Here is a 24,808-nt window from a genome sequence, read left to right as displayed (position 1 = left end):
TTCTCTAAGTCTTGTCTGGAAACAAATCATCTTATTCTTGCAATTTTTTTCAGATGATAGTATGCTGATTTAGTTACTGCTTTGACATGACTACTGAAACTTAACACCTTTTACCTTATTTTAATTATTCTCAGGTTAGGTAAAGTAAGTCAAAGCTGTCCTATAATAATAAGCATTTGAATTTCCATACTTACAGTTTTTTAGATCACAGAAGACTTCTCCGTGGTCAGTTCAGCTCCAGCTTTTGTAAAACAGAGACTTATACTCGTGTTAGGACGAGTTAGGACGCGAGTTCTTAATTTCAATTATATATATTTTTTATTAAATACAGATTAACTAGTTTACATAAAAGGAACTAATATATAAAATAAAAATAAAAGTAAATCAAAACCAAATAATTTACAAGCTTTTATCTTCATGAGGCACAATGGCAAGGCATCTAACACCGGAGAGGCCATCCTTGGTGAATCAGCCTCTGACTGGACATGCCATTCCAGCTCTTTTTAAAGTCCATCAACTTTTTGACATCTTCAGTAATCCCCTCCTGGAAACCCCCTAGGACTTGGTCATTAAAGCCTTTGCCTCTTCGTCCTCCTTCTTCTGGACCTTTTCTTCATCGCTGTATCTTCTGTATCTTGTCCACAACTTTTTTCTTCTTTCTTTAGCAAAGCTCTTTCTAATACAGTTTCAATTTCTCTCTACTCTGCCATATGCTTAATAAATGCTTACAACATTCAGTGTGGTATGTTTTTCTTCATAAACCATTTTCCCAATATATGGTTACAATGATTATTACAAGTGTCTTACATTATATAACACTTTCTTAATAAATTGTTCAACAACAACTTCTGGTGTCTTTCTTTATAAAAACACTTTCTTAATACAGTTACAACTGTGGTTTACTACGACACATAAGTACTTCATACAAAAGGCATAATTATAATAAATAATTGCATATTCCATAACACTATAAATCAGTATGTTTCTCATATACTGAATATACTGAATTTTTAAAATCCATTATAGTATTTTGAACACAAACATGCAACACATTTATAGAAAAACAAGCATTAATTTTCATAATACTCATTCACAATGAGGCCTGAACAAATTGTTCAGACAGACAGTAAGATAGATTTGTAACTTTAGTATGAACACAGAATATCAGAGCGACACTCTGAGCTTTTATCACTTCAGTCCTCATGAAATCAGTCACTTTACATTTAAGATTTCACATTCCCATCTTATTAGGAGACAGAGACAGATTTACTTGAGAAAAAAAAAAAAAAAAATAGCACGGTGTCTATATTTTTACAAGGTTTTTAAGAAGGCAATCATTTAAGGTATTTAAGCATACATTGAATAAAAAACAAACAAATGTAACAGTGCAAGAGCATCAAATAAAAAATAAGCCATCAAGAAAAAAGCATATACACACACATCAAGTTCAGTTTGAGTATTTCTGATATAATCTGTAAAAAATGTACAATAATCAAGCCTTTTTACAAAGTGTAACAAACTAAATCACCATAAAGCAGTCAAACTGACTTTTAATACAAGAACAATATGATCAGCGTAAGTGTTACATTAACTTCATAATGAACAACAAATTTTTCTGTTTATGCCAAATTTAACAAATCTCTTCATGTATTAATTTCACATCTCAAAAGCACACATGGTTGACTTCAAAACTGTTAATGTGTCTATTGTTACAGTAAATCATCACTGTTGGCAGTCTCATCTTTCTAAGGATCGTTTGTTTCGTTCTTTTCCGCTTCATCTGTGAGAAAACAATGAAAGAATCACAGAAGTTAAAAAGAGAAAGAAACAGTCTTATGTCTGCCTATAGCACTGACGCAGCATTGCATTTCAATTTACTGTATTAACAGTGTTTATTAAATGAAGCCATATTTACAAAAATGTTTAATGCTGAGTGTTATCAACAGAGTCAGGGCTCCTGCTGTATTGATTCAACTGTTTGTTTAAACAATGAAGCTTTTCATTCAATGTTAAATTTACTTGCTTAACAGACCATTGAAAAATGATCAATGCATTGATTAATATATATATATATATATATATATATATATATATATATATATATTATTTTTATGTACATTTAATGAGTACATCCAATAATAATAGATTCCTTCATTTTATTTGAAAGTGTCACTCCGAGTTTGTTTCAAATAGTGAAGAATCTACTCAAAAGGGAAAATTAATATATTATACATAATATAGAATTTATATATTATACATAATATTTAAATACAATAATTAAATCTGTGAAAACTAAACAAATCTTTCTTTTAAATTGCAAGTTATTATAGAATATACAGCATGTTATATACAGAATATATATTGAATATATTATTACAAGGTTAATATCTAAATGAAGGTCAGTGTGTCACACAGGGAAAAGTATTTGTAAGAATTCTCTGTAGTGAAGCCAAGAAAATCTGACAAAATTGTAAAGTTAAATTAAAAAGACATCGAGGTCATCTTTATCTTTATATTCCTATTAATGGTGTCAATGTTGTAATAATGTCTGAATGAACAAGAGGAATGAATCCATATCACACATCTTACAGTGTTTGTCCATCCTGAGCAGTATTTTGATTCCCTTGCAGGAAACAAACATAGTTTAATCTTTTGTAAAACTTTAATTTTTCACTGGCATACAAAAATAAGAAGAACAATCTGACCGACATCTAAAGCAGCCGATCACAGTTCTTCTTGTCTATAGTTGCTACTATATATTCAGATTCACACATCTCAGATTTGTTGTGAAAACTGTAACTATAAGCCAGCCAATCAGATCAGATCATATTGGATGGAGAAAGTGTCCTGCCAGTAATTTTAGTCTGTGCTGAAGTTGCTAAATAATCTTATCAGACCAAACATCTTCATTATCTAATTTTAAACATTTGCCTTGTACCGTTCTTAAATTGTTCAGTGTGCAGATTTGTGTTCGCAGTATGAACTTGCAGAAGTACCATGTTGCTTTTAATTAATTATACAGTAATATTATTATTTTATTATTAATTGTTATTATAAGCTTATTTTATGTTTAGTTGTAAGAAATATGTGACCTGATCTGTCCAGGATATGATGCCTCTTCAGTCTAGTTAAACAGCTTCTTTGTAATGTGTTTAATATATATTTAAAATATGTAATATCTTCATTATAGATTAATGAGGGCACATCATACACAGACACAGCAAATAGTGCAATTGTTGCTGAGATCAAACACTGTCGTATCTGCAGTTACTATGTTCAGTTTGAGTTTTCTACAGACACACAGATGCAGATCACAGTAGATCAGTGTCTGCCCTTCATCTGCTATTGTTTAACAGTATTCAGACTTTACTCAGGTTTATTTCCAAATTATATGAACCGGTGGTGATACTTACCCATAGGACTTTTGCAGCAATGGTAAATCACAGCAGCAACTGCAAACACCACCAGAACACCAGCAGCAATCCCTGTTATAGCACCTGCAGACAGACCTGACTCTGTAATGATAAAGACAGACATTAGTGTGAGTGTGTCTGATCTATAACACACACTATAAACATCAGCACTATATAACCTGAGTGAAGATCTGATACTGTAATGATAAAGACAGATATTAGTGTGAATGTGTCTGATCTATAACACACACTATAAACATCAGCACTATATAACCTGAGTGAAGATCTGATACTGTAATGATAAAGACAGACATTAGTGTGAGTGTGTGTCTGATCTATAACAAACATTTTAAACATAAGCACTATATAACATTTCAAGTGCCATGTCTGTCCAGACACCACTGAACCCTCCATCTGATTGACGTACAGTGAACTTCCCATCCTTGAATTCCCTATAGATGTTTGGAGCCAGTGTAGGCAAGCTTCTCATAGCTTCTAGGTAGTGGGGCAGGCAGGATACGTACTTGTAGTGGGCAGCAGTTACAAGGTATGGTAACATCTTTTCCAGTTCAGCTAGGTATTGTTATCCCACAGACCATTTGTAGTGTTCAGTATTACAGTCTGATATCCAATATAGCTACATATCGTTTTTGTGTGGCCATTCATGCCACAAGCTAACTAGCTATACTAAACCTGAACGTAACAACTGGACAATTGGCTAATTGCTAACGGCAGCTAACATTTATTGCAGACTTTAGTTATCCTTACTAGCCTACTATTCGTCTGACATGAAAAACACTTAAAGGACCACACCAGCCTTCATACAAGTGTATTTCCAATGATTCCTTGCTCCAAACGGATCCCATAGTAGCATTTATTCTCATATCTATTTCTTTACCTAGCAAGTCCAGTTGAAATTTTCATAATTTTTCAACTTCCAGTTGAAGCAAAATGGACATATAGGACACATACCTCTCGTAGAGCATAAAAAAAGTCTCTACCCCATTCCTGTGAGGAGTTATGGCCGTTTAAAGAAACCCCCGAAATGAGCTAAAACGGCTAAAGCTAGCTAAGTAAACTAGTAGAGAATGAATGCTGCTGCTATGTTGGGGATGAGGAATCATCAGAAATATACTTGTTTGAAAACTGGCGTGGTCCTTTCAGTTAATTACCATTACAATATCCATATTACCATTCTTTTCCCAAAACACTGGGTATTCAGTGTATTCGGTATTCACTAAAGTCACTGTCACTTACCACAGACAATGATAAGCAGCTTCGAAGTCCATTGGTAACCGTTGGTTGGATGTTCCAAACTCATTCAAAATACTAAGATCATGTGTGTGTGTATAAGTGTGCCATGACGCTAAATATCCAGCATGTTTTTCAAGATTTTTTAGAGTAGTCTAAAATTCTATTGAAGTTCTGAGCCTGTTGATCAACTAGTAGTTAAATCATCACAGAACCAATGATTTTAGTTAGATTTGTATATTTATTTCTGTGGAATGAGAATACTGTTTGGTGAAAATAATGGCATATTGACTGATGTCATAACTTGGGGGAATAGTTGATTGCTAATGAAGTAAAGATGAAAATATTGAAAAAAAGTGAGAAAATGCCTTATTTTTTCATCAAATTAAGCCAAAAATCAGGTAAACATGTGTTTTAAGAGATATTTTGTCATTGGATGTTGTCACCACATGTGTTCTGTGCATCTGGAATGCATTTATTGACAGCTTACCCAACCCTCTGAGGATTTGAGGAAAATTTCCATTTTCCAAAATTTTCTATCAAAAAATTAAGGGTACATACACTAAAATGGCCACAATTTTTTTTCCGCAATGTTTCCGGCAGAGCAGACCCTCCAATTATTGGTTCTTAGGGTCAAAGTAAACAGAAACAACACAAATAAAAAGTATGGCAGACCATGTCAGGTTCAACCCATTTTACTGAGCTTTTGAGACTTTGGCTCCTCGACTACTGTCAAAGGTCTAATCTGTTCTGTTCTCTGTGACCTAGGCTGAATCCGAAATCGCCCCCTAAACCCTCATTTACTATTCCCAACGTTAGTCCACTAATACTGTTCAATTGAAGAGGTGAATGAAAACAAGTGAGTGAATTCAGACACCCATTGATCGTACAGTACATCGGTAGTACATAAACTAGTTATTGCGGTGCATTGTGGGATTGAATGAGTGCACACAATAATGTCCACTATGGCTTTGGACACCACTACAAATGGCTGTCCCCTCAAATAGCGCCCTATTTGAGGGTATAGGGGGCGATATCGGTTTCAGTCCTAGTTTTTCTGAGTTGTCCTGATTTGTAATTACTTATACCTAGTGTCTAGTCATTTCACTCGCTCCCATGTTTGGTTCATGCTTATAAGCCCTCAGTTCTCCCTCAGTGTTTGTCGGTTGTCATTTATGTCACAATGCTTTCCTGTCTCCTATATATGTGTCATTAAATTCTATTTCCTAGTGTTTATCTCCATCTTCGAGAGCTTTATTACATGTAACGTTACAACTTCATGGCACAAAAACTTGCCAGCACTTTGCAAAACATTCCAAAATGTGTCTGATCTTTGATGCAATTGTAGGCAGCAGAGCAAAGTTGATTCTGCGGTAATTTGATCTAATATTTGATGTTTTCTTTTTTTTTAAATGCTGTAGATTTTTGTAGGCACAATAATTAACATGATAATAAACAGCTGGGTGACTGTTCCATTTGTTGACATGACATGGTTAGAATCACATTGTACATTTTATATTATAAGTTGGGTGTCCTCAGAGATAATCACCATTTTTATAATGAAACTATTATTTAAAAATATGAGATTAATCATAATATCTCCATCTATAATAAATCTATATTAATTTGTTATGGGATCTCATTCAAAGCTTTCAGAATCTTTATTTTTAAAATAACGTGTGTTTAACATACTTTAATGACAGTAGGGCTTTCACTTTTCCTCCCTCCATGCTCTCATTATTTTTTATTCCCTATTTATTGCCTTCTTATGATGAATCTCTTTGTAAGTAAATATCAGTTCTACATTTTGGTTAGCAGGCCCATACACATGCAATTGTAACGATGAGGTAGGAACAAGGCAGAGAGAGAATCCATACGCAAGCACTAATTTAATTAAACAAACAAACAAACAAACAAACAAACAAACAGGAAATCCAGGGCAAACAATGGAACACAGCACTCAGGACAGGAACATGGAAACAGCTACAATGACCGACAAAAAACAACTGAAGCACAGAGGTTTAAATACACAGGCAAACAAGCTAAACAAGGGGGCGTGGTTAATCAGAAAGACTAATAAATAAGAAAAACTACAAAGGACTACAAAACATGGCACAGGACAGGAAATAACAAAAGTCCACACAAGACAAGAGGAACACAAGACAGGAATCATGGCATAGCCCCCCACTTAAGGAGCGGATTCCAGACGCTCCTCGGGAAAAGAGTCCAGGAGGGTGGTAGAGCTGAAGAGGACCTGGAGACCGCGGCAAGACGGGAGACCAGGGCGGAGCAGGCAGTGCAGGAGGCCAGGGAGGAGACGACCCTTCAGGCGGGCAAGGCACAGGAAAAGACACCTGCTGCGTTCGAAACCGCATACTTCCCTACTATTTAGTATGGGAAAAAGAGTAGGCGAGCGAAAAAGTATGTACGAATCCAAAAGAGTAGGCGAGAATTACCTGGGTGACATACTAATTATCGCGAGATTCGGGCTTAAGTGCGTTCGAATATGCCTACTTTCCTACTATATAGTAGGCGAAAACAGTACGTGAAGGAAGCAGTACGTTCGAAACATCAGTATTCATAAAAGAGTAGGCGAGAAGTTCCCGGATGGCTTACTGCTTTCGGCCAGATTTTCGAGTGCTCGACCGATGGCTACTCTTCTATCCCAGGAGGCCACGCGAGAGGATACATCATTATTAAACATCGCAGAGATCAGCGACGCGGGTGCTTTCAAATGTGAGTAAACACGGGTCCTTGTGTTAAAATTGCATGTGTTGAACTACTGTAGAGTAAACTGTTGAATTGTTGAAGGTGTAAAGACGTTACACAGTATAGTATAGTTGTGATTTTGCAGTAAAAACACGTTTTATTATGTATAACGTTAGCTAACGGGAGATCCAGTAAGGAAGGACACATAAGTTACGTCTCTAACGTGGATTTACATAAACCATATACATCGTAAAGATGCTTATTTTAAATGTCTATTTACATCTGACAGGAAAATCTTCAGTAAGTATTGCAGAAGAGCACATCACAACATGAAATAGACATCTGAGTGATGAATGTGTGCTATTATGTAAAACGTACTCGGTTACTAACGTAACCTCGGTTCTCTCTAGAGAGGAAACGAGTACTGCGTAATATCTTACGCTAGGGGAAATCTCTTTTCCGCGAGATACTGAAGCCAAAAAATTATCCTTAATTTTGAAATAATGTAAAACGCGTTGCGGCAGCATGCAGACATAGGCGAGACAGCTCGCGCGCCTATTGGCTGCCCTGCGGCAACTGCAGCAGCCTATCGATAAGGCCCTATCGTGACGTCATCACCAATGGGGGCGCTTCGCGCCCCATACGTCACGTCCCGCCGAAACGGGCGTGGCCTGGGGCTATAAATATAGCATCGAAAGGCTAGCTTACCGGTTTTTCATCGCCGGAGCGAACCGGAGCGTGCGCAGGCACGGCAAGATACGCAGTACTCGTTTCCTCTCTAGAGAGAACCGAGGTTACGTTAGTAACCGAGTACGTTCTCTTACGAGAGGTACTCTCGTACTGCGTAATATCTTACGCTAGGGGAAACAGTGTAAAACGCCGTGCATGCTATGATCCAGCACCAAAGTCCCAAGGGCAGGTGCCCGGGCTCATGTAGTACATGATCATAAGTGACTCACAGAGAGCCCAGGAAGAGTGGCTAGAATAGCATCATTCCTGTAATGCAGCATCCTATAAGAACAGTTATAGTGATGGTATTTACTCAGTCAGGGCGACCCCGGCCTGGACTGATGAATATAGTGGGTCTTACACATTGCCCATAGAGCTGCGCGATCTAAACGAGCGTTGCTCGCGCTATTTTGGTATTCTGGGCCGGACGTACTCGGGGCAGACAGTACCGATTTCTAGACTGAAAGCAGCTTAGCTTGCAGAGCGGGAACCTCTAGGTTATAAAACCTTATAAATGTAGACGGGGAGGCCCAGCCTGCCGCCATACAGATATCTTGCAAGGCAATCCCACTAGACCAAGCCCACGACGAGGCCACGCCTCTCGTGGAGTGCGCTCTGACACCCAATGGGCACTGCAAGCCCTTAGAGGTGTAAGCCAGCGCTATAGCATCGACTATCCATCTGGATAGGCTCTGTTTCGAAACGGCGAGTCCCTTAGAACGTCCGTAGAGTGAAACAAAGAGCTGCTCCGTCTGTCTGAAAACAGACGTGCGGGACACATAAGCCCTTAGCGCCCTGACTGGGCAAAGGAAGCTGGCGTCCTTCTCCTCGTTAGAGACCGGCAGGGCAGACAGGGAAATTACCTGGGCCCTGAACGGTGTATTGAGGGATTTAGGGACGTACCCGTGCCTTGGTTTGAGTATGACTTTCGAGTCATTTGGCCCAAACTCCATACACGTCGCGCTCACTGAGAGCGCTTGTAAGTCCCCTATGCGCTTCACTGAAGCGAGAGCCAGAAGAAACACCGTTTTGAAAGACAAGTGTTTGATATCTACTGACTGGATAGGCTCAAATGGGGCACCCTTCATGGCCTCCAAGACCGTAGAAAGGTCCCATATGGGGACTGAGGGAGGTCTGGGAGGATTTAACCTCTTAGCTCCTCTAAGGAACCGAATGACCAGATCGTTCCTTCCTAGTGACTGACCAAGCGTTGGTTTGGAAAACGCTGCTATAGCCGCCACATAGACTTTGAGCGTGGATGGGGCTCTGCCTTCATCCAGTAGCTCTTGTAGGAAGGAGAGAACCTCCGTCACTCCACAGTCCAGGGGTGAAAAGCCGCGTGCTGTGCACCAGCTGGAGAACACTGACCATTTTGAGGAATAGAGCCGTCTCGTAGAGGGAGCTCTAGCCTGCATGATCGTGTTTAACACTCCCTCTGGGATATCAGAGGGTACCCGTTGATGGCCCACGCATGTAGGGACCAAAGCTCCGGGCGAGGATGCCAGATCGAGCCCCTGGCTTGAGAGAGGAGGTCCCTCCTCACTGGTATTGGCCATGGGGCAGTGCTCGTCAGCTGCATAAGAACTGGGAACCAAGCCTGGTTCTTCCAGAACGGAGCAACCAGTAACACTGAGCATCTGCTTTCCCTGATCCGCTCTAATACCTGAGGTAGGAGCGTGATGGGGGGAAAGGCATAGAGCGGGCAGCGGGGCCAGACGTGGGCCAGCGCATCCCTGCTCTTTGAGAAAAATTCCGGGCAGTGAGCGTTTTCTTGAGACGCAAACAGGTCTATCTTTGCTCTGCCGAATGTCTGCCACAGCAGTTGGACTGTCTGCGGATGCAGTGACCATTCTCCTGCTGGAACATTGTTCCTGGACAGTCTGTCTGGTCCCACATTCAGGTGGCCAGGCACATGCGCTGCTCTGAGCGAGCGCAAATTGTGCTGAGCCCATACCAGGAGGCGTTTCGCTAACCTGTATAGGTTTCGGGATGTGATGCCTCCCTGGCGATTTATGTAGGCTACCACTGACATGTTGTCCGAGCGGACCAAGACGTGGTGTCCTGCTATTTGGGGACGAAAGCGCCTCAGCGCGTTGTCGACTGCCATCATTTCCAGGCAGTTTATGTGCAGAAGCTTTTCCCGTTCTGACCACTGGCCAAAAAACGGTCTGCCCTCGAGCAGTGCTCCCCATCCCGAGGTGGAGGCGTCCGTGGACACCACCTTCACACTCGAGGAAGTCCCCAGGCTTACACCTGACTGGTACCAGTCGGTCGCTCTCCAGGGTATCAGTGCTGAGACGCATTCCTGATCGACCTTGAGACGAAAGAGACCTGAAGTCCATGCTCGACGCGGTACTTGCGCTTGTAGCCAGAACTGCAGTGGGCGCATGCGAAGCAGACCCAGCTGGAGAACTGTGGATGCTGCTGCCATGAGACCGAGCATCCTTTGAAACTTCTTTAGCGGGACTATAGTGCCGCGGCGGAAGGTTTCTGTCATGCGCTGAATAGTCAATCTGCGCTGTAGCGATATTTGAGCTGTCATTGACAGCGAGTCCAGTTCTGTGCCCAGGAAAGATATTCTCTGACTGGGAGACAGTGAACTTTTCGCCCAGTTGACTTTGAGACCCAGATTCTCGAGATGTTCGAGTAAAATGGTTCTGTGTTCTATGAGCTCCGTATGTGACTGAGCTAGAACCAGCCAATCGTCCAAGTAGTTCAAAACTCGCATTCCCCGAAGTTTCAGGGGAGCGAGGGCTGCGTCCATGCACTTCGTGAATGTACGGGGTGCTAGGGACAGGCCAAACGGTAGGACTGTGTATTGATAAGCCTGGCCCTCGAAGGCGAATCTCAAAAATCGCCTGTGACGTGACGCTATTTGTATTTGGAAATACGCGTCTTTCAGATCTATTGACACAAACCAGTCCCCGTGGCGAATTTGCGCGAGGATTTTCTTGGTTGTGAGCATTCTGAACCTGCGTTTTGAAAGCGCTACGTTCAGTTGTCTTAGATCTAGAATGGGTCTGAGACCCCCGTCTTTTTTCGGAACCAGAAAATATCTGCTGTATAGCCCCCCTTCGCTCTGAGCTTGAGATAAAGGCTCTATTGCCCCTTTGCTCAACAGCTTCGCAATTTCGGTACGAAGTACACTTGCTACTTCCTTTTCTACCGTGGTTTCGACTCGCACCGCACAACGGCGGGGACGTCGAGCGAACTGTAGCGAATAGCCTCTTTTTATAATGTTCAGCACCCATTCTGATACACCGGGAAGCTTTGCCCACGCATGTGCGTGCATAGCTAAGGGTTGAATGAGATTGGAGCTCTGGTCGTGACATAGTGGCGACCGGGGAGCTTCGGTATGCTGTATTATAGACACCGCATTTGCAGCGCTCGAGGCGGGGAGTGTTTTGATCACAGCGGGCGGTTCGCCCGCGCTCGGCTCTCTCACGGCAGGTAGCTGAGAGACGGCGAGCGTGGGGGAAACCGAGGGATTCGTCATGTCTGTGAGTGAATGTGGGCGCAGGACAGCGGGCACATTTGCACTGAAAACACCATCGACCTGAGTCGGTTGTATGTGTGTTGGTTTCGTTTTTACAGAAACCAAGAGACATGCAGCGTGTAGTGTTTGTGGGCACTGGGACGTGGGCACGTTCACTACATTCTGTGCGCAATCGACATGAGTCGATTTTATGTGCGCGAGCCCTGTGGGGCGGGCTGTGTCTGTGTGTAGGAATGGGCACTGGGCAGTGGGCATTTTTACTACACTCATAACACCGTCGGCCGTGGCCGGAATACCAGAAAATACGCTCTTTACAGGATTTATCTGGGTCGCCGTGAAAACGGCGTTTGTGTACAGGCAAGCGGGTAATGCAACCGACTTGTTTACTGCAGAGTACACTGGAACAGTCGCATGTAATGGAACTGGACGAGCGGGAAGTTTTGGTGGAAACCCGGCCGCAGCGGGGCTTGAACACCGTCGTTTTCCTAAGCTGGCTAGGAAGACTTTGAGGCCTCGGGCTTCATCTCAACCTTCGGCCGAGTCCCACGCTGTGGGGGGCGGCGGCCGGCAGAGCGAGAGCGTGGTCTCTGGTCCCGGGCCTGTCGACGCTGTGAAGCGGCGGCGGGGGGCGGTGGCTGCGAGCTGCGAGCAGACGGCTGTTTAGAGCGGCCTGATGCGGAGCTAGAGCGCTTTGGCAAAAAGTGCTTCATGGCCTGCGACGTCTTTTGTACCTCAGCGAATCTGTCCGCGAAATCTTTGACGGACGATCCAAAGAGGCCAGTAGCAGAAACGGGGGCGTCGAGGAACACAGAGCGCTCCGAGTCCGGCATTTCTGAAAGCGTCAGCCAGAGGTGTCTCTCAGCAACGGTGAGAGAGGCCATGTTCCGCCCTATGGCCTGTGCAGCGGATTTCGTAGCGCGGAGTGCGAGGTCCGTAGCGCTCCTTAAATCCGCCACGTTGATTGCTTCCGTGCCTTCCTCGTCCAGCTTTCGGAGAAGGTTAGCTTGGAAGGTCTGGAGAGTGGCCATAGTGTGTAGCGCTGATGCAGCCTGCCCAGCGGCGGTGTAAGCGCGACTGTGCAGGGTGGAAGTAGCGCGGCAGGCTTTTGAAGGTAGCGCCGTCTTAGTCCGCCGTCCAGCAGAGGGCGGGCAAAGATGGGCTGCTACCGCCTCCTCCACTAGAGGGAGAGCGAGGTATCCTCTGTCTTTGGCACCGTCCACCACGGAGAATGCCGCCGAAGCAGAGGAACGTAGCCTGGCTGAAAAAGGGGCGCTCCAAGACTTTGCCAGTTCTTCATGAAGCTCAGGAAGAAACGGGGCGGGTCTTGAGGGCGTGGAAACGCGGTCCCCTTGCAGAAAACAGCCGTCCAGACGGTTGCGTGTAGGCTCGGCGGGCACGGACCACTCGAGGCCGAGGCTCTCTGTGGCCTGTGTGAGCAGACGCATCAGCTCAGCTTCAATGCTGGCCCGTTTTCCTGACGACTCGCGGGCAGAAGAAGGGGCGAGGTCCACAGAGCTCGCCCAATCCTCGCTGTCCGAAGCCAGGATAGAGCAGTTGTCCTCCTCGAAAACTGCCGCTTCTTCCTTGTCATCTCCGGCGGAAGCGGCGGCCAGCGGCGGCCACTGTCCGGGATTGAGAGACTCGAGAGAAGCAGACGGCGAAGCTGGCAGGCGCACCGGCGAGCTTTTCTCGGTGGGAGGCTCAGGGATCCGCTGAGCACGGCGCTTTTTACGGCGCGGCGTCGAAGCGGGGGGTGCAGGCTCGTGGAAAGTTGCCATGCGAGTCCTCAGAGTCGCCATAGGCATAAGCTCGCAGTGAGGGCATCCGCCGTCAGCGAGCGCTAGAGCCGCATGTCCTTCACCCAGGCAGGAAACACAGATGACATGGCGGTCCCCGTCGCTGAGTGGGGCTCGGCACGAGCCACAGGATGGACGAGACATCTTGAAAAAGACGCTCTGCTCTTTTAGAAAGGGAGTGTGAGTCGAGGCGGCGAACACACACAAAGCAATGAAAGGATATAACGCCGGATAGCGTAGCAGGAACGGTGGTTGAAGGCGGCGCGGCCAGCGACTCCAGGTACCGAACTCGTCCCGCTGAAATGCTGTTTCCACGGCGCGGCTTCTTCTCTCTGGATCCAGCGATGCGTGAGCTCCGCTGAAGAGATGAAAAATCGGTAAGCTAGCCTTTCGATGCTATATTTATAGCCCCAGGCCACGCCCGTTTCGGCGGGACGTGACGTATGGGGCGCGAAGCGCCCCCATTGGTGATGACGTCACGATAGGGCCTTATCGATAGGCTGCTGCAGTTGCCGCAGGGCAGCCAATAGGCGCGCGAGCTGTCTCGCCTATGTCTGCATGCTGCCGCAACGCGTTTTACATTATTTCAAAATTAAGGATAATTTTTTGGCTTCAGTATCTCGCGGAAAAGAGATTTCCCCTAGCGTAAGATATTACGCAGTACGAGAGTACCTCTCGTAAGAGAACAAAATTATAAAGTAACTAAACATAGGTTTTCTATTTTATTTGTTCATTAATGTTGATAAATTGAGGAACATTTATGTTGGATAAAAAGTTAAAACAACCCCAACATGTAAATGTAGTGTTGAGCTCATCACAGAGGTAATGTGAATCTTGTCTGGATGTTGCAGGGACAGATGAACAGATGTGTGTTTATCCGGTGGAGAGTGGCTCGTGAAGCTGAATGCTGCCATCAAAGGCTTTGAGTGAGTATACTACAGAAATTAATAACAACTATTTAAATGTTAAGTTGTAGTTTATTTTAATTATTGTAATTTCAAACAGAGCTATTACAACACTTTTCTGATTCTTGATTTCTGTGCATTTGCTGCACAGCTTTTGTGGAGCAGGACCTGCAAGGGAAGATGATGGCGGCATTTGTGAAAAGCGTTTTTGTCTTCTAAATAATACTGAAATCAAATGACATTGTGCGGTTAAAATGACTGCTTTTGTGTTATGTTTGTGCATTTTTGTAGGATCTGAAATGTCAGCAGGCTGGTGTGAGCACTGAGAATGAAGAGCACAGCGCTGAATCCTGGAGATGGTGCCATGAGTCCCTCCATCACTCCACCTGCCCTTCTGAGACCCTCCATCACTCCACCTGCCCTTATTGCTTTAGATTGTGAATCACAACACTATACGCAACAACCTCAGGCACGAAGGAACGGCTCACCTCTGGCGGTCAGCTGATTCATCAGAATAAAGCCGCAGAATGGGAGCCGCTGTGTTGAGATGGCAGAAGGATGTGGGGTTCAGCGCCTGTAGTCTACATACATGATTGTAGTTTGAATAAAGCTTTGTTTCATGTGTTGACTTGTATATGCATTTGTTTATTGTGTGATGGTGACTTTCATTCATTCTTTTACTAATTTATTAATATTTCTCATTGTTGTCAGTAAATAAAATATAATTATTTAATTAATGCTTTATTTAATTGTTTGAATGAAAATGTAGATATGTTCACTATATACACATCTAGAGTGTATTCATGCATAGCTATGTCATATGACATACATTACATTTTGTTTGTTTTATTGAATTATATCATTTTCAGTAAAACGTAATATAATTAAGTATTGGTCAGCATTTATCGTTGTTATTATTGTATGTTTCGGGGTGGGATAGCAATGCAATTCATTCTGGGGTAATATTAATGATACTTAAATTTTTTTAGTATAAAATCAACAGTTTTCTCCAAAGGCGATTCTTTGCACAGCTGTCCAAGGTCTCCTTTGTGCAGACATTACAAACGCTGTGGAAACCCGTTCTAGGTAGGGCTGTCGAGTTACTGATGTTATGAGGTGTGTGTATACAGGTCCTTCTCAAAAAATTTGCATATTGTGATAAAGTTCATTATTTTCCATAATGTAATAAAAATTAAACTTTCATATATTTTAGATTCATTGCACACCAACTGAAATATTTCAGGTCTTTTATTGTTTTAATACTGATGATTGGCATACAGCTCATGAAAACCCAAAATTCCTATCTCAAAAAATTAGCATATCATGAAAAGTTTCTCTAAACAAGCTATTAACCTAATCATCTGAATCAACTAATTAACTCTAAACACCTGCAAAAGATTCCTGAGGCTTTTAAAAACTCCCAGCCTGGTTCATTACTCAAAACCGCAATCATGGGTAAGACTGCTGACCTGACTGCTGTCCAGAAGGCCATCATTGACACCCTCAAGCAAGAGGGTAAGACACAGAAAGAAATTTCTGAACGAATAGGCTGTTCCCAGAGTGCTGTATCAAGGCACCTCAGTGGGAAGTCTGTGGGAAGGAAAAAGTGTGGCAAAAAACGCTGCACAACGAGAAGAGGTGACCGGACCCTGAGGAGGATTGTGGAGAAGGACCGATTCCAGACCTTGGGGGACCTGCGGAAGCAGTGGACTGAGTCTGGAGTAGAAACATCCAGAGCCACCGTGCACAGGTGTGTGCAGGAAATGGGCTACAGGTGCCGCATTCCCCAGGTCAAGCCACTTTTGAACCAGAAACAGCGGCAGAAGCGCCTGACCTAGGCTACAGAGAAGCAGCACTGGACTGTTGCTCAGTGGTCCAAAGTACTTTTTTCGGATGAAAGCAAATTTTGCATGTCATTCGGAAATCAAGGTGCCAGAGTCTGGTGGAAGACTGGGGAGAAGGAAATGCCAAAATGCCTGAAGTCCAGTGTCAAGTATCCACAGTCAGTGATGGTCTGGGGTGCCATGTCAGCTGCTGGTGTTGGTCCACTGTGTTTTATCAAGGGCAGGGTCAATGCAGCTAGCTATCAGGAGATTTTGGAGCACTTCATGCTTCCATCTGCTGAAAAGCTTTATGGAGATGAAGATTTCATTTTTCAGCACGACCTGGCACCTGCTCAAAGTGCCAAAACCACTGGTATTACTGTGCTCAATTGGCCTGCCAACTCTCCTGACCTGAACCCCATAGAGAATCTGTGGGATATTATGAAGAGAAAGTTGAGAGACGCAAGACCCAACACTCTGGATGAGCTTAAGGCCGCTATCGAAGCATCCTGGGCCTCCATAACACCTCAGCAGTGCCACAGGCTGATTGCCTCCATGGCACGCCGCATTGAAGCAGTCATTTCTGCAAAAGGATTCCCGACCAAGTATTGAGTGCATAACTGTACATAATTATTTGAAGGTTGACTTTTCTTTTATTGGTCGGATGAAATATGCAAATTTTTTGGTTTTTCTTTACTTTTTTGCCAAAATCATACATGTTAAAACAATAAAAGGCTTGAACTACTTCAGTTGTGTGTAATGAATCTAAAATATATGAAAGTCTAATGTTTATCAGTACATTACAGAAAATAATGAACTTTATCACATTATGCTAATTTTTTTAGAAGGACCTGTGTATATATATTATGGGTTTGCATACATAAATATGAGATATCTTAATATATCTTTTTTTAGATAATTCGTTATAATACATTTAAAAAATGCTTTTTTTTGTTGTTGTTATTTATAGGCCTAGGCCTGAGGGATGAAATGAGAGTTAAATTCAACAAGAAAAAGAAGAAAACATAAAGCAGCAGTAAGCCGCTTTTGCTTGTGGATGAAAAATTTTGGATATAAAATAAATAAACATATTCAAGAGATGACAATTTTGGGATTCCGTAATAAAAATAAATAATATCGTTAAGGATAAAAGGGTGGGTCACATTAGTAGGGTTAAATATAAGAACTTAAATCAACCCTAAATGTATTCACAAAATAAATGGGCAGCAGTTTCTTTTTTATAAAGACCACAAAATGAGCAAGTTTAATCAAAATCAAGATATTTACAGATAGATTAATTAAACGTGTCGTTCAAATCTTTGAAGTTGTTGCGCGTGTGATAACGCGTCGTAGGTCAAATGATAACGTCAACATGGCAGATGTTCGGCTCGCATTCATACTCAACGAGATTTGGCTATAAAGTACCTACTCTTTTAGCGCTCGTTAAGTAAGTACTTATTGAAATTAAGTACCTACTCATTGAGTATGTGGTTTCGAACGCAGCCACCGGCTCAGGAACAGGAACAGACAGTGTGGCAGCTGCCATCTCTGCTGAGGACTCAGGTTCAGGCGTGGCGGCGGCCATCTTGTCCGGAGACACTGGCTCGGCGGCAGCCATCTTGTCCGGAGGCTCGGCGGACGTGACGTGAACAGTCTCTGGCTCTGCAGACGTGACGTGAACAGTCTCTGGCTCGGCAAACGTGACCTGAACAGTCTCTGGATCGGCAGGCGTGACGTGAAGCTCAGGTTCAGGAACAGGCTCAGACTCAGGAACAGAAAGAGACTCAGGAAGCGTGGAGGCGGCCATCTCTGCAATAGACCATCTCTTAGGCGACATGGCGGCAGCCATCCTGGGAACCAGAATCAGGCGTGGCCGCCTTCTTGGCTGGAGACACTCAGGCGACATGATGACGGACATCCTGGGAACCATAATCAGGTGTAGCCAGAGATTACTTGGCTGGAGGTTCCCCTTTAATGCAGCTGGATTCATTTTTGGTCGGTCATTCTGTAACGATGAGGTAGGAGAATCCATACGCAAGCACTAATTTAATTAAACAAAAAGGAAATCCAGGGCAAACAATGGAACACAGCACTCAGGACAGGAACATGGAAACGGCTACAATGACCGACAAAAAACAACTGAAGAACAGAGGTTTAAATACACAGGCAAACAAGCTAAACAAGATAACAAGGGGGCGTGGTTAATCATAAACACCTGGGGAGACTAATAAACAAGAAAAACTACAAAAGACTACAAAACATGGCACAGGACAGGAAATAACAAAAGTCCACACAAGACAAGACAAGCAATTTATCTGCATCGTAGGGATACACAAAATTACTGGAACCCCATCGGAATCAGCCAAAAAAGGCTTGAACTGAAATCATTGGCACGGCATGAAAAATTATGCCGATATGCCTTTCCAAAGAGATAAAATGTTGATTATGTGTCACAGTGTCTACAATAACTCCCATGTGTGCTAAAAATAAGATCACGTCAGAAGTGTGGTCATTCTTGAAGTGATTAGAGTCAATGTTTTGGACTGCAACCTCAAAGTAATGGAACATAAATAATGTGACACTGAAGACTGAAGTAATGATGCTGAAAATTCAGCTTTGCCATCACAGGGATGAACACAGGAATTCATTAGCCTACATGTTAAAATGTATTCAAATAGAAAACAGTTGTCTTAGTGAGCATAACAGACTTGTTTCATAAACATAAAATACAATCTTAATTATTCCCAACTTTTGACCAGTAGTGTGTACATCTGGGATGACATGATTATTCTGGGTGGAGTATCCTTTTAATAACACCATTAAAGCAGAGGCGTTGACGTTGTTTTGGGGGTAGCAGAATATGCTCAACCTGATCTCACGGGGAAATGTAACTATTTTATGAGGTGGTGATTTCGTATTAATTCATATGATGATTATTAGAAAAAAGTAAGTACCTGAAGTACCTGAATTTTAAGCTCACTAGTGTCACCACAAACATAGTTAGAATGCTAATGTTTCCATTTAGTTAAGCAGCTTTATCTTTAAGATGAAATCTGTAGATCTTCTTTTAAATAAACGAGTCTAACAATTTTCCTGTAAAATAATGTTAATATCCTTTACGCTGAAACACTTTTTTCCTGCACAGACTTGATAATTGTTAGCAAATATTAATGACTGATTTAAAGGGACACTATGCAAGTCTGAGTGTTTTTTCTCTACGAAGCTCCCCCTAGTGTCTGGTAGTAAATGCTTTCAAACACTCTGTCGTAAAAACGAACTGTTGTCCCTCCCCCCTCGCCACGAGCAACCCAGCTGAGCAGAGGAACCGGCTATTTCAAAACCAGTTATGTCTACCGAGGCAAGTAAAGCAATACTTTCTTTCCAACTGATGGCTATTTTTTAATTTTTTTATTGTGTTGTCATGCATACTAGTATTTTTACCGGGAACGAACGATATGAACGAGGCGAACTACTGCTTTCGTGTTTGTTTGTTTTTGGGAGAATGGGCATGAGCATAAGAAATATATATATATCGGAGGCTAATATTTGTCTAAAGTTATATTAGCAAGGTCTATAAGTTCATCTGGTAGAATGATGGTTTACCTTTGCTTGTCTAAGAAAACATCAGAACGTTTTTTCTAGCTCGATCATGATATGTGCAACATTTTGCGCGTCTGATATTGCCTATTATCAGACGCGTTGACTTAGTGACATAAAATAAAAGTGTAAGTTACACAAATAAAACCGACAGAGGAATGGCCAAACAACTACAGAAATCAAACGTGTTTGCTAATGACAATGCTAACATCAAAGTTATATTATCTAGCGTACTAGTAAGCCCGTAACAGACAGCGATCATAATAAAAAACCTTTACAGACAATAGCAAACATCCTGAGGTCGCAATTACTTGAAATTTAAATATTAAACATTTATTCCAAAGATACTTACAAGTGCAACAGCAAGAAGGTCAGCATCCGTTTTGCAGGCTTCTGTTTCTCTCAGTTCTCCTCACCATTCTGAAAAAGCCGGTCCGATATATTTACTCGAGTCTGACTTCTTGCTCGGTCAGTCTCGTTTCCTCTTTCGTTGGTCCTCTGTAAGGGTGTCACGATTTCGATTTTAAATCGAAATCGATCGAAATTAATGCTCAATCTCGATTATCGAATCAAAAAATGGAATCGTCGATGCTGCCACGCCCCATATGTCACGTCAGCTCGGCTTGCCTGTAATAGGTAAAACTCCTTTTCTCGAGAATATTGAAGCCTTTATTTTAAAACGCATTGCAGCTGCACAGCGAGAGCATCATAGCTCGTCTGAGCGAGCTGATTGGCTGTGCTGCGGCAACTGCACGAACCTATGGCAAGTAGGAGCGCTTGGCGCCCTGCCAACCTCGAGCGCGCCAATTTGGACGCGGCTGAAGTGTATAAATTCAGAGAAAACTCGCCAAAGGACTTTAGGTTTAAATCGACTGAAGCGAAGTATCTGATATGAGCGAAATAGCACGGCAAGGCAACGCAGTACTCGTTCCCTTATCTCTAAGGGAACCGAGGTTACGCAAGTAACCAAGTACGTTCCCTTACGAGAACGTTCTCTCGTACTGCGTTGCAAACGCTGTGGGAACCCAATTTAAAACGCCGTGCTATTCACCTGTGACTGCTCTGAGGAGTCCAGGGAGCCCCAGGACTATAATAGGTAATAGGTTATATTGTTTAAGTTTCCAATTGACTGAAGATATAAGTTATTGTTACATTATGTTGTTAATAAACGTTTTAAATATGACGATGTAGTGTGTGGTACATTGCGAACAAAGGTCAGATATTATTATATTGCATAAAAGTCTAAAAATGGCATAGCTTGTGCTTTCAAAAAAAATAAAAATTTTACATCGAGAATCGAATCGAACCGTGACTTTAGAATCGAAAATGTAATCGAATCGTGGATTTGGAGAATCGTGACACCCTTAGTCCTCCGACAAAGATTTCCTAGCTTTCTGCTTCTTTTTTTACAGGCTCAGCCATAACTCAATCTATCGTTGCCCTTTGCTTATACATAGCCGGTGAATGGGGGCGTGTACGTGTGCAGTGCCGTCAAGCAATTCGTTACATCGCGAGACCTGATATCACGCGATACTTCCTGACGGCCGACCCGCCGGCCCAAAGTTGCAAGTGAGTTTTTTCCGCTCACGGGCACCAGGGGGGTGCGAAACCACCACCATTCAACCCAAAATAAGTAATATAACCATTCCACTGACTCCGAAGCTGTTCAGTTAAGGTTAAAAAGTTACCTAGTGTCCCTTTAATGCAATCACATTGTATAGCATGGCAAAAAATAAAACAAACAAACTCTACTCACCCCTGACAAGAACATTAATTAAACCTTTGGTGGCTCTGCGGCGGCTGTTCTGTAGTTTATAGACGTCAGAGTCAGCGTTTGTGATATTTGTGATGTTCAGAGATCCAGACTGATCATCCAGCTGCAGTCTGTCACTGAATCTCTCATCAAGAACATCTTCATATGATGAGAACTCACTGACCGCTCTGTTGATTTCAGCTATACGGGTGCTTTCAGGTTCATACATCCACAGTATCTGATCATCTCTCTGTGTTTTAGTGTCAGTCTGAAGAGTGACAGAATCTCCTTCCTTCACTGACATAATCTTCTTTTCTAGAGAAAATAAAGAAAATGTGATTAACATTTTATAACACTGTAAGTAATTTCAGTGAACACATGCAACTGAGTACCTTAGTCGCTAATATATATATATATATATATATATATATATATATATATATATATATATATATATATATATATATATATATATATATACTACAATATATAAAAACTACAATAACAACCAAGTGCATTGAATGTTAATTTTTTTTGCTACAAACCAGTATGTTTATAAGTATGACAATATTATAAAATAATATTAGAATTAGAAATTAAGAATTGTTCATTGAACAGTGAGTACAAATGAGCAATTGTTCAGTGAGTAACATGAATGATACTGTAGCGTTGGCCATCATCTGACTCAAGTTTAAAAAGTACAAAAAAAAAATTCCTTTGCACCACGAACACACATGACTGTACACTAAAAACATATAAAATACATTTCTCACAAATATTTAGTAGTCATAAATATATATATATGTCTTTAAAGGGTTACTTTATTTGAAGGGGGCAGTTGTGGCCTAATGGTTAGAGTCGGACTTGTAACCCGAAGGTCGTGGGTTTGAGTCTCAGTATCGGCAGGAAATGTAAGTGAGGGAGTGAATGAACAACGCTCTCTTCCACTCTCATTACCCACAACTGAGCTGCCATTGAGCAAAGCACTGAACACCCAATCGCTCCTCGGGTGCCACAGCAAAAAAGGCTGTGTACTGTTCAAAGTGTGTGTATGTGTTCAATAGGCTACTCACTGATGTATGTGTGTGTGTGTGTGTGTGTGTGTGTGTGTGTGTGTGGACATGGACTTCAATGTTTGATTTGTGTGACTTTACCAAAGCATTTGATTTGTAGGCATATGTATTCCTTCAGTTGCGAGCCTGTGCGCTTTACCTGACGTTTCAGGGTTAGGCCCGGCAGGTGCGCACGGACTGGGTTCAGTAATGAAAGGCTTTCAATGACCAAAAAATTATTCAGACTGACAAAATAATAAAAATGACATTCTTCTTCTTTTAAATAATAATAATAATAATAATAATACAAATAATAATAATAATAACGACATTCTTCTTCTAAATAACAATAAGCGTCATTAATAATAAAAATCATAATAATAATACGATTATTACAAATTGTCATGCAATTATTAATGTGAATGAATGGTACTCCACATCACATCATCATCACTATTGTACACCCCAATACATGTGACGTGATACGAAATTAAATGCTAATTGTTTCAAAACACGTGCTGTAAAATAATGCATTGTGATAGGTCATTTGCTCATCCGAGTTTCTCTTCTTTGCCGTCTTCCGTGTGTCCATGGCGTAAAATGAGGGCGTGGGGGAAGCGGAGACTTGAATATATAGGGGCGTGTTATTCTAATGACGATCGTTTTCAGCCGCGGCATTTATCAAAGGCAGGTATTGCGTACACCCGGATTTCAAACGGTACGCACAGCTTCATAAATCAGGCGGTGAGAGGAGTGTAAGCATAATCTTACGCCAACATATACGCCCGTTTCTACGCAAGATTGATAAATGAGGGCCATTCAGAGTATGGGATACCAGCGGGATACCGTACTTGGCTACATGTCATGTCACTTTCACTTGTTTGACCAGATAAAGGTTTGTATTATTGTTTTAATAAAAATAACCTTGACATTTATAATTGTCTACAGCTTTTTTCTCTGTAATGCCATTTCCTGCCTTATGGTTTTATTGTCACTGGTGATGGGAGAAACTCAAATCTTTAAATAAATTAAACCAATTGATTCACAAAATGATTAACTGTTTTGAATCGTTCGAAACGCCACAGGCTGGTGACCCCTACTGATCAAAACAGTGGAAATGCAACAAACACTCAGGCCAAACATGCATAAAAAACACATTTTACAAACTCATTGCAAATGTTTTATTTAATGTTAGGCTATATGCTTTATGTTTTATTTATACCGTTTGCACTTATTCATGCAGCATTAAAACGGGTGGTTCTGAACAGTTACTCTCTGAAGCATCAGTGTTATAGTTCTGTCAATAGATAATATTTCCTTTACACATATTTCATCCTTTACACATATTTCATTTTTTACACATTATTCTCTTAACTTACACTCATTGCTGCTTTTTTAATTTACAAAAACAACAACAGGTTTTGAAGAATATTATTCCACATCATCTAAACTGTTCTCAGAAAATGAATCTAGATTTTAATCCAGTTATCAGATTGTAAGACTTACTCACCGCGGACAGTAACACTGAATATTTCGGATGTCTCAGTTCTGCTCTTGATCTTTAGTGTATAAAGTCCAGTATGGTCAGATCTGGTGTTTGTGATGGTCAGAGACCCAGTCTGATGATCCAGCTTCAGTCTGCCATTGAATCCTATTTCAGTACGAGGATTTAGAGTGACAGAATCTCCCTCCATCACTGACACTGTCACATCAACTTTCTCAACACCAAACACACCTGGTGGGGGAAAAAATAAATAAAAGATGATCAATCCTGCCATTTTTTTTTAAGTGCAGCAAATGTTAGAGCGAATTTACCCTGTTACACAGTGTTTTTTCATTATTGTACTGAAGTGCTCTCTGTGTGACTGAAATCCACAATCCAGAACTGAGTCTGAATCACTGAGTCTGTATCTGAGCATACTTGTTAAAGTACATTTTTAATGTTAACCACACTTTATACCCATTTACAACTGAGCTTGATCTCAGTCTCCTAACACATCATTATTTTTGCAGCAGTCTGGTGTATTTAAGAAATCAATGCAATGAACCAAAATAAATAGTTATCCTTTCAAGGTTAAATGTCAGATAATACAAATCCACAACGAAAAGTTGTATAATTCTTCAGATATAGGGGAGACCAGACAATGTTGTAAAATGGAATTAGTTATTTCACCATCATTTTAACCACTTCAATTCAGTACAGGAGTTTAACAGTCATGCGTGAGCACCAGCATCCTCAGAAGACAGTAGAATTACAAAAAAAGTCACTAAAATTATATATAAA

General features: G+C 41.8%; 1 long non-coding RNA gene across 1 annotated transcript in view; it reads right to left on the bottom strand.

Annotated features, from left to right (window-relative positions):
- Window positions 1-300: 300 nt before the first annotated feature.
- The window catches only part of LOC309475698, a 246,011-nt gene continuing 221,503 nt past the window's right edge, over window positions 301-24,808 (bottom strand). Inside the window, exon 3 of the long non-coding RNA XR_014197785.1 lies at window positions 301-1,543. This is a non-coding gene — a long non-coding RNA (uncharacterized lncRNA). The remainder of the gene's footprint in view (window positions 1,544-24,808) is intronic.

Source organism: Leuciscus leuciscus (genome assembly GCF_965113295.1).
Source record: "Leuciscus leuciscus genome assembly, chromosome: 15".
Classification (NCBI taxonomy): domain Eukaryota; kingdom Metazoa; phylum Chordata; class Actinopteri; order Cypriniformes; family Leuciscidae; genus Leuciscus; species Leuciscus leuciscus.
The sequence above is the reverse complement of the archived record's forward strand: the minus strand, read 5'-3'. Positions and strand labels throughout refer to the sequence as shown.